The 11,752-nt window shown below is 40.0% G+C and overlaps 1 protein-coding gene and 1 pseudogene across 3 annotated transcripts in view; both read right to left on the reverse strand.

The window, feature by feature from the left end:
* The window catches only part of Mctp1 (multiple C2 and transmembrane domain containing 1), a 585,759-nt gene that overhangs the window by 437,726 nt on the left and 136,281 nt on the right, over positions 1–11,752 (reverse strand). The gene's annotated exons all lie outside the window — the stretch shown is intronic.
* LOC101998788 lies at positions 2,917–3,844 on the reverse strand (annotated as a pseudogene).

Consider the following 11,752-nt stretch of genomic DNA (forward strand, 5'->3'; position numbering starts at 1 on the left):
GTCTTCATGTGTGTCACCCCTTCCATGTGCTCTGTGTACTTCATGTGTGTCACCCCTTCCTTGTGCTCTATGGTCTTCATGTGTGTCACCTCTTCCATATGCTCTATGGTGCTTCAGGTGTGTCACCTCTTCCATTTGCTCTATGGTGCTTCATGTGTGTAATGTCTTCCATCTGTTCTATGGCAAAAAAAAAAAAAAGAGGAAGAGGAAAAGGAGGAGGAGAGGAACAACTCCCTGGAAATACATAAAATCAAGTGACTCATTTTGGAGCTATAAGTAACTTCAGGATATTAGAACTCAGCATTTCTCTGAACTGTACAAGAATAATTAGCTAGAGTCTTTGCTTGATGTTTACATTCAGAAATAAGAAGTGAATTACATTATCAACGGTCATGGCAAGTGGAGACAACAGACAAATGTTCAGTCATTAAAGTAAAGTGAATAATAACACAGAAGACATAACAGACAACAGAATAAAGACAAGTTGCATCTAAGACAAAAGGAGTGACTACGAAAATCTTGGGCATGGACATAAACTCGGTGCCCAGAAACTACAGAAGTAAGCTTATACTGTTCATCTTGGTAAACAAGGAACAAAACATTTACATGTAGTTTCAATTCCACTTTTTCCTCTCTTTTGTCTCCTGTCCTGTACCTGACTATACAACAGCTTATTATGTTATAAACTCACAGATATAGACAGCTGTCTAATCAGAATTTCAGCACTTAAGCATGATCATCAGGCATTTAGTGCTTAAATATGAATACATGGTGTAGGAGGTCCTTCTGTCTATGTGTTGCTTTTATTGGTTAATGAATAAAGAAACTGCCTTGGCCTGTTGATAGGGTAGAACTTAGGCAGGGAAAACTGGACTGAATGCTTGGAGAAGGAAGGCAGAGAGAGAGACACCAAGGAGCTGCTAGAGACAGATGCTAGGAATATTACCTGGTAAGCCACAGCCACGTGGTGATATACAGATAATAGAGATGGGCTAGTTTAGGATATGAGTTTAGCTATAAATAGGCTTAAGCTATTGGCCAAACAGTATTGCAAATAATATGGTTTTCTGAGTGGTTATTTCATAGCTAGGCAGGAGGAATGAACAAATAACCTCTCTACAACAAATTGCCATGCCAACATGGTGGACTAAATCCATGTAAAACTGAGAGAGCTTGGAAAGGAATTCTAGACACACAAGAAAACAAAGTTTAGCCACATTTTTTTCAGCTGTAGGCATGCCATGGTTCCTTTAAGAGAGGTTTTCCTGACTCAGCCATAGAAGGAAAAAAGCCACACCATTTTGAAATGCTGGCTCTTATGGCTGCCCTGCCAGTGCAAACTCTGACTCTTTCAGGCAGGGGGTCCAGCTACGGAGCATTTAAATGTAGTTTGTGAGCAGACTGATGCAGCTTGCTTAAGGGCAACATGGACTGATTGTGTGCCTAGAAGTGGGGCAGTGTGACTGGCTCAGAGGCACAAGTGGCTCTGCCATGCTGGACTGGGCAGAGCAAGCAGGAAGTACCATATATATGGCACAGATTAAGTTTTAAGAAGCACTTAGCACTTTAAAAAGCACTCCTGGACAGTAAAGAATTACAGGTATGCAATAAAGACAAATCCAGGTGAGTCATAGTGTTAGAGAAATGTACATAGACTTGAGAGAAGAAAAAGAGTATAGAGAGTCATAAAATAAAGTTAATGCTTTAATGAAATGTTAAAGTCTTTAAAGAAACAGAGTACAACAATAGTCAAAGATTAAAAAAAGGGAGCAAATAAAATTAATCCACTAAAAATGGAAAATTTACAGAGAGTCTGGATTGTGTATATTATTGTGTTTTCTTTGAATTTTTTGACTGCGAATGAGCTAAGTACAGAGAGACATTTCATTGTACGGGCTGCTAAGCTAAACCATCATTCATTTTATAAAGGAATCTTGACTTCAAAGTTTGAGTCTATGGATATGTTGTTTTGGAAAAGAGGTTCTTTTGTCTCCACAGAGGATGAGAACCTTTGGATTCATTCCAGGCTAATATGGTTTGATAGAGCATGACCCCCTGAAAGGTCGCTGTGAACACCCTCAAAAAATTACTTCACCCAACTACTGACAGAGATGAACCTAGCACACAGGATACATCATGGAAGACCCCCAAACAGCAAGAAGCATTATGGACAGAACTATGCCCATATTCCCAAATATTGTTTATAAATGTTTGTTTACATTTAAAGGGGATATGCTATAGAGATGAATAATTTGATTTGCTATAGATCTTGGTTTATTGATATAAATTTAAGGTAAATTTTGTTATACTGTATATGCATATTTATGCCCTTGATTAAGGTATTGTGTTGGTATAGTACATTTAAAAATGTAATGTATATAAGAAATATAGGTTAATAGATAGGCATTTATAATAGTCAAGATTGTAATCATATTAGTTAGGCTTTCTAGATATATAGAGATATATTTCAGTTAGTTGGGTATTCTTCAAATCTTTCAGAGACCTTCAGATTGTGACATTTAGATGTTTTAAAAATTTAGGACTTTTCATGACAGTGAGACACATCTGCTCCTGGCAGCACCAATCTACTTCAAGAGTGAGATGGGTATCAAAGAGGCTCCTTATGGAGTTTGTTAGATAAACTGGACATGCAGGAGCCACAGAGAAATGACTGCTGAACTTGCCTAAAGGTGAGATGATCCTTTGGGGTTCCTGCTTCATGAAAGAGTCTGCAAGACATTCTTCAGGACACAGAAGTGACTGACAAACTGCCAATATAGGCTGAACTCTCTTTGAAATTTCCTTCTTTGTGAAAAAGTCTACTGGATACTATGGGCATGTAGGCTGAAGATGGATGCCCCAATGATACAGAAAAACTTTGGGTGACTGTCCAGGTAGTGAGATGGTTCTGTCATTTCTTTTTTTTTTTTTTTCCAAAAGCACAGTTTTATTTATACAGTCCTAACCAGCTCAGTGGCAGGAGGAGTGGGAGAGGCTCCATCTTCAACCCAGGGGCCTCTGTGATGTTGGTTTGCTGTCACCAAACACACAGGCAAGTGGCATCATGGATTTGGTAAAGTTATGACAACGTTCAGTCTCTCTCTGCTAGAGCAACAAGGTGAGCATCGATCTCTGCTTCTGAGAGAATCCTGAATTTAGGATTTTCGACTGTAACTACTCCGACTTCTATTTCTGAAGGCTTGAAGTCAATCGACAGAACAGTAGACAGGCATGTGATTGCAGTTTCCACTGTTTGTTCAAATGTCCAATCAAATTTCTTCTTCACTTTTTTTTCGAGGAAGCTGGTGGACTCTGTCTGTTTGACGCCGGCTGCAGTGGCTTTAAAGCTGCAGTAGTAGCCTGCCGGGTCACACTTGTACACCTGAGGGCCTTGTTCTTCATCAATACCAATTAAAATCATACAACAACCGAGCGGCCTCATCTCCGCATTCTGTGTGTAGACCTGAGAAATATCAGCGATTCTTTTACACAGCATGTCCACAGGAATCTCATAGCCGTACTTGTATTTCCAGTTAGCTGCCTCATAGTGTGCCCTCTGTACCTGGGATCTGCTGTCAGCTGTCATCCCAGTCATCACACAGCCGATGTTCTCGGTTATCTTGAACAAGTGGGTCACTGTGCTGGAATCCAGTAATTTCTTCTGTGTGACAATTACTGCACAGTCTTTTCCTCTGACAGCCACAGATGTGAGTCCACCCTGGTTAATAGCCTTAAAAGCATATTCTACTTGGTAGAGTCGGCCCTCGGGAGAGAAAATAGTAATGTGGCGGTCAAAACCGGCGCTGGACCCACGGGACATGGCGTACCCCCTATTTCAAACACAAAATGCCGGTTCTGTCATTTCTAAAGTTTTAGAAGGTGCTTACAATGCACTTCCTGTTAACTTAGGTAATATTATATTCTTCTGGAGTCTTTGATGGAGTTAAAGAAAGTAGATACAAATATTGTAACTATAATTCTTGCTTAATACCTGTTTTTTGTTTTTGTTTTGTTTTGTTTTTTGTTTTTGTTTTTTTCAAGACAGGGTTTCTCTGTAGCTTTGGTGCCTGTCCTGGAACTAGATCTTTTAGACCAGGCTGGCCTTGAATTCACAGAGATCCACCTTCCTCTGCCTCCCAAGTGCTGGGATTAAGGCATGAACCATTACCACCTGGTGACACCTGTTTTGTTATATGTAATTTTACTATGTTAAAGTTAAAACCTTCCTTTATTATTTAAACAAAAAAATGGTGTGGGAGGTTCTTCTGTTTATGTGTTGCTTTTATTGGTTAATGAATCAAGAAACTGCCTTGGCCTGTTGATAGGGCAGAACTTAGGTAGGTGGGGAAAACTGGACTGAATGCTGGAAGAAGGAAGGCAGAGAGAGAGAGAGAAAGACGCCATGGAGCCGCCGGAGACAGATGCTGAGAATTTTACCTGGTAAGTCACAGCCATGTGGTGATATGAAGATAATAGGGATGGGTTAGTTTAGGGTATGAGTTTAGCCAGAAATAGGCTTAAGCTATTGGCCAAACAGTATTGCAAATAGTATGGTTTCCTGAGTGGTTATTTTGTGGCTGAGTGGCTGGGACAAGCAAGTGACCTCCCTACAATGAATACACATACAAAGATCATCAGGCATTTAGTGCTTAAACATGAATACACACATACAAGGATCATCAGGCATTTCGTGCTTAAACATAAATACATATTCAGGGACCATCAAGCATTTGGGATAGCTAACAACATGACAGAAACTGACAATAATCAAAAGATGAATATTAAATACGTTGATAACAGACACTGTGCTTTTAAAATAACACCTTTTCAAAGAGATTTAAAAAGGCAAGATGCTAAAAAAGGGAACAATCAGAGCACAAGAAGTATAGTAGGAAATTAAAGAGAGACCAAAATTAAAATCAAGTAAGTTATAGAACTGAAAGGTGAAACCAAGGCAATCTTTCATAAAATAGCTAAAAAGATGAATGGTAGGAAAACAATTAACAGCTCCATCAGGAAAACTCAGAACATTCTTTCACAAAATTTCAAAATCAGAAGTAAACATCCTAACCCAAGAGTAAATTAAAATAACATGAACATTTAAAAGAAATATTAAAAAAAGACTTCAAATTTTAAAAGAAGTAATTTCTTAGCCTAATACTGTTAACCCAGTAGTCAGACAGCTAGAGCCATTTTTTATATTTCAAGAATATCTGGACATTTCTGTCATATCTTTTCCTAAAGACCTACAGAGTATTAAAGGTATTTTTAAGTAGATAATTAATGGTATGATTTCTTCTAACGTTTTAGACATTCTTATCGTGCCTTACTTTCTTATTCTATATTGCTCTTCCTCCCTCTTCCTAGTTAAAGCCCATCCTGCTTTTTCCATTTCTTCCATCAAATCACGTCTACCCCGCTCTTCTTTTATTTTTCTCTACCCCTGCCTGATACCCCAGGAGTGCCTCCTTTTTATTTTCCTTGTTTCCGCAGTTACTCCAGGATGTGTACTCCCAGCTGGTGATTTGTAGATGGATGCTTCAGACACATGACAACATGGAATGTTTGTCTTTCTGGGTCTAGGTTACCTCCCTTAATTAGCTCTCTTCTAGTTTCATCCATTTACCTGCAAACTTAATGATTGTATTTTTCTTAACAGCTGGCTAGTATCTCATGTAAGCCAGTGTATAGATATGCATAGACAGTTTAAATAAATTTTCTATCTGGGCTGGCAATGTTCCTTCCAAGAGCCAAAGACCATCAGGCATGAGAAGAAGCTCTCATTTGAGTTGTTGGTCAGGGTTGTCGGACAGACTCCCAAATCATTACAGGCTACTGTTATTTCCCTTGTATACCTGCAGAGCTGGAAGGTTAGTCCCTATTGCTGAAGACACCATGTACTTCAGTTACCTAGAGTGACTGTTACTGACCCAAATGTCTCCTTCATCAGGACTAGTTTTCATGATACCTGACAGTACCATGCAAGCTTCCAAAGGAGGCAAACAAGCAAATCCTATCCAGCTATGGTGCCTATGAAGCACATCGACATCCAACAAGGCTACAGAGAGACCATCTCAAAAAAACCAAAACCAAAACCAAAAAAAGTAATGTATCAAAAAGTAACAACAAAACTCTAAGCTCTTATTAGACATTTACATTGCAGAACTATTGAGTTCTGAGTTTCTCCCCACACAGACACAGCAGCAAACACACTAAGTGTTTGTTCCCATTCTGCAACTCAGGAAACAGCTGAGCTGTATAAGCTGGAAGTCCACCGCTGTTCCCAGCTCATTTCCGTTTCCTTACTGCAAAGGCTGGGTAAAAATATTTCCTTCCCCATATTCTGACAAGATTGTCGGGAAGACTGAAGAAATTAATGAACACACCTAAAACTGCACACAAATGTAGCTTGATGTGTATTTGGGAAAAGACTTGACACATTTATCATGCAGATATTTGGTAAAGCTTAAAAATTAGCTTTTGTTTTAACAACACAATTTAATAAATTATATAAGATAGCTCTAAGGAAATAAAGCCTTTGGTGTTCCGGTGGGTTAAAATCAATCTGAATTTTTAGTTCTATGCACTGTGATCATGGCAGGAACCTACAAACACCTGTGCACACAAGTCCATGCAATCACACATAAACACACACCTAATACAGCTAAATACCTCCATGCCAGCACATGTACTCTTATAACGTTCTTATAAGTTATTTGATACTGAAAATCAAATTATATGACAAATAAAAACAAATATAAATTAATCTAAATACTATTTCTCTCGTTTTATTCTATTAAAGCACAAATAAATCTATATAATAAAACAGAGAATTCTACTCAAATAATTATGTATGGCTGACACTAAAAATATCTGTATTTATATTGAAACTTAAAACTTCAAAACACCCATGAGGTTCAGAATGGAAGTTTCAGCAACACTATGGGAACACACAGTGTCTACAGTGATGCTACAAAGCTAAAGAACTATTGGCCAATGTCTTCATTTCGCCCCACGGACCAAGACCTGCTGTTTGGTTTTATTTTCTACCACTGCGATACCCACGCCGCCCCTCCCTATCATGTGAGGATGCTTGGTTGGAGGCTTCACCCCAGTGGCTGACATCCCTACATTGGAAGAGTCTAAAATGTTTGGGTGGAACTTTCCACCCCAAGACCCCTCCCCTAGGAGTGGCCTCAGTCCAGATTCCACCCTTGAGAAAGCTCACCAAACAGTGACCACGCCCACAGGGTATTTAAACTGTCCCGCAACACACACAGAGAATGAACACATGGTCTTCTTGGTCTTCCTTTCCCCTTTTCCTGGTTCTCCCAGTCTTCCTGGAGCATGGGTGAGTGGGGAGGGGGGGTGGATAGAAATTATAATCCCGTGCTTCAGATTTCTAAACATTTCTGAAATGGTAAAAATAAGCATATTGGTTGGCTCAAAAACCTTTCCTTTGCCATCCTTTCTCAAGGGCTCCAGAGTAAAAGTCCCTAGGTAAAGAATATTACTATCACTGGGTAATCCATTTGTCTCCCTCTGTTTTTACATTAAAAACAAACACAAACCCCTTTCCTAGGGTAAGACTGTAAAGAAGTTTGTGCCGTGGGAATCACTATCAAACGGACACGTGTGCATTCCCTAGAAACATTTTTAAATTAAAGCTAAATTATTTTCCAGTCATAACCCCAAAACTTCTGAGAACAATTCAGAATTCCAAATGCTCATTCAATTTTGTGGCTTAGATGGACCAATAGCTTTCAATATTTTTCTCTGTGGAAAAATTACTTCAGTTTCTGCTGCTACCCAAAATTTGGTATAAAGAAAGAATACTCAAGGAAGGCAAATGCTTATTTAATTAATTTAAGCAAAGTGATTCAAATGCAAACTTAGTGCCATGGAAGACACCAAGGTGAATAAGTATGTAAACATTTCCATAACACAGCAAAATATTCAAATTTTCCTTTTTCCTTTCCGATTCCAAGAACATATGAGTTCGCCTCTTTTTGTTTTTTGCCTGGAGGCCAGGAAGCTGAGTTAAATTATGTGCTCATCACACAACTAAATTATCCTCTTTTTAAAAACAAATTTGTTTTCATTTCTTTCTTGAATAATGTTGTCTAGTAGTAATTCATTCATTTTTATACCTTTGCAAATCTCTTTGATGGAGTAATAAAGTACAATAAACATACACACATTTAGGATGAAAGAAGTAAGCTTTGATTTTAATTAAAATTACCAGAAGTTCACAAACACTTTATATGCCTTACGAAGTCATTTAAATCCACCTGCCATCAAATGAGTTAGGTTTTTATATTAGCTCCCATATTTGCATCTGCAGGCTTGTCTGGTGGTTTTAACTAAAGAACACAGTAACTGCCGATGATAGAGAGCATTTGTGTAGGACACTGTAAAGTTCCAATGTGCTTGTCCCTGGCTTCCCCAGCAACAGAAGCAGCCTTGAGGGAGTGGTTGGTATTGATGGAAGAGATTTGTCAGTAAAGCTACTGCAGGAAGGTGAGAAAATTCAAAACCAAGTCCTATCCTGAGACAAAGTTCATCACACTTCACCTGGCTTCTCCAAACTGTACTCCATTCCTACGAAATGTGAGTAACCAAGAAAACTATGCTCCATTAATCTGGACATACTATTGGAAATTACTGAACAATATCTAAGGAAATACAGTCAGACAACAATAGTGGTCAACAAACCAGAGGCAAATAGCTCCTGCACTGTGCCAGAGGCTCCTGCACGGTGAATCTAGCTCCAGCAGCCTTATTTTCATCTGAAGAAACACCAATTTGTGAGTCCATTGTGACTTAGTATTAATGTATTTACATAGTACTTTATCATTTTCCAAAGATTCCCCTCTCACTGAAGTGTCCTCCTTTCTGGAGAACCAACTATCATCCCATAGAGAAGCATGAGACAAACCCAACATACAGATCAAATACACAGAAAGACCAATTTGACTAAGAAAAAAGAATTTTTCCTGGTGGCTATCCAACCGCTTTATTATCAAACTCACTGAAGAGCTTTTATTAGGCAACACCTGTCTGGGGTGTGTTCTGTTCCAGGATACATTATGAACTATCCAGACCACACATGAGGATCAGGTTAAAAACAAGATTGCTTTATAACAATAAGAAAAGAAATGCCCTGTGCCATTTGAAACCCAGTGATGATACTAACTAGTGAGTCAAAGTGATGATAGTTGGATGGACCTTATGCCTTTTTTTTCAAGATAATAGGATGCATTTTAGCTTATATAATCATTAACCAAACAAATAAAACCTTGTGTGACAGGCACCGTCATTCAGCCCACTGATGCCCCAGAGAAATGTTGTTATTGTGGCAGGATAGAGATGAGCAATAACAGCAAGCAGTCCTGTGCTCTGCACCCCGCCCTGGGCTATACTGCCTGGGGAACAGGAAGTTGAAGCTGTGTAAAGGTGTGAGCAGGCAGGGTCATCTTATCATCTGCTAGGCCCTAGCTGGAGTGATTTGAGACAACACATCAGATACCTTTTTCCAATGCTGAATCTTTGACTTTCCTCAATTAGAAATTTCCATTTTAGAAATGTCTTTTCAAAATGTCTATGAGATGCAGGTATTTGTTTTCAACTAAAATCATTGGGATAACAATGACTCTGACACACATACAAAAGAAAGTACATTATGTGCAGAATGACACCTTAATTGGAGTCCTACCAGAGAAAAAGGTAGCCAGTGGCCTTCGTCAGACCTGAGCTGAAGACAGGGACAGAGACACAGGGTATGATATCCACTACAACATAGACCTGCAAGGGGAGAACCAACGAGAGGAGGCCAGAAAGGAAGCCTGGAAGGTTTTAAGACTGTTGGCAGAGATCTTGACAATGAGGAACTTCTGGAAAACTTTCAGAGAAAAATCAAAAGACAAATGTGAGTTGGTTGATTTGGTACCAAAGGAGAATGAGCCTAAGAGATGGTGATGGCCAAGCACAGGAGGTGGCAGAGGAGCCTCTTCACCCACATGCTTAGGCACACATGGCTATCTGAGGGTCACTGGTAGAGACTGGTTCCTTACTTATGCTGTGTCTGGAAAAGACTCATACAACACCCTCAAGTTTTGCCTCAGAGGCACCTTGACCATGGAAGACAATTTGACTCACAGTATTTGCTGTCACACTCAGAGGCTTTGAGAGTAAGTTTTCTCCTTATTACCTCCACTTTACTAATTCAGCATAATTCCTGTTTCCTAAATACTGTTCCTTGTATGTGTGTGTGTGTGCGTGTGTGTGTGTGTGTGTGTGGCCTACTGTCGTCCATCACTGGAAAAGGTAGAGAACAGCTGATCATACCCATCCCTACTCAATCCATCTACAACACAATCCGTACACCTAAGGCTCAGAGAACATTGTGGAAAGGGAACCAGAGGGACTATAAGAGTCAGAGGACCAGGACATCTGAGGTGAGATTGTGTCTCCTAGAAATGACACAGAAGCTACACCCATGATATTACACCAATATGGCTGTCTAAATAAATAAGACCCGAATAAGGACAACACCAATAGATATGATAATGGAGATGGGGAAAATCTCATGGGGCACCACACTTAGATAAAGAACTACAGGAAACAGTGTTATGGTCTGTCCAGTCCCTTTAAGAGTCAAGCCCTGCCCACTTCCCATTCTACCAGGGCATGTGGATTCTGCTGGCTCTCTCTCTCTCTCTCTCTCTCTCTCTCTCTCTCTCTCTCTCTCTCTCTCTCTCCTTTCCTCTCTTCCCTTTCCCCTTCCCTAACCCACTAAATAAACTCTATACTCAAACTCTCTCTGCATGGTGTTTCTGTCTCTCACTTTCTGAGAACTCCCACCTGCCTGGGACCCACTTGGGACACGGGTGGTGGGACTGACTGCCCATCATGGCCCACCACTGGTCCTCAGGGAATCACTGCCCCTTGGGTAACCTCACCCACTGCTTTTTAACACTAAGGACTGCTGAAAAGGTAAAAATTAGTCTGTTCCAGAGGTGAGCTCCCTAACTGGTTATATAATACTGAGAGATCAGTCCTGAAATAATATACACAAGCACATTGAACAGTCTTGGCAGTTACACACACACACACACACACACACACACACAAAAGTACATACACACATATACACACAAATACTTACATATACACACATACACACAACTACATACATTCACAGGTATAAACATACATATACATACATACACACATATACACATATACATACACACATACATGTAGGACTCAGGGCAGCTTGGTACACACCTGCCAAGACAGGTTCTGTAGATCAACAGGAAGGTAAGTCTGAATCTTAGTTTACCCTAATGCAATACCTGGTTCTAAGAAAGACCACAAGCTGAGACATGCTCCACCCTTAGTGCTGCACACACCCATCCCCTTTTCACCAAGGAGGAAATTCCTAACATTCCGACTATTGTAGATAGGATCACCTGCCAGCACGCACCCACGCATTTCATTAGGACACCCCTAGACGAATGTCAGCCAGTCAGGGGTCCTGAACCTTAGAAATCCTACTATAAAAACCCAACCCCAACTGAGCTCAGGGCTCTCCTATCCCATCAATACGTTGGTGTCAGGGACCATTGCCCTAAAGATGATAGCAGGGACCATTGTCCTAAGGATGTTTGCAGAGAGCCCCACATCCCAACTATCTTGAGAACTGTTTGTTAAGGGAATCACAAAAAGAATGTTTCTGCTTACACAAAAA

The sequence above is a fragment of the Microtus ochrogaster genome, chromosome 19 (assembly GCF_000317375.1).
Source record: "Microtus ochrogaster isolate Prairie Vole_2 chromosome 19, MicOch1.0, whole genome shotgun sequence".
Lineage (NCBI taxonomy): Eukaryota > Metazoa > Chordata > Mammalia > Rodentia > Cricetidae > Microtus > Microtus ochrogaster.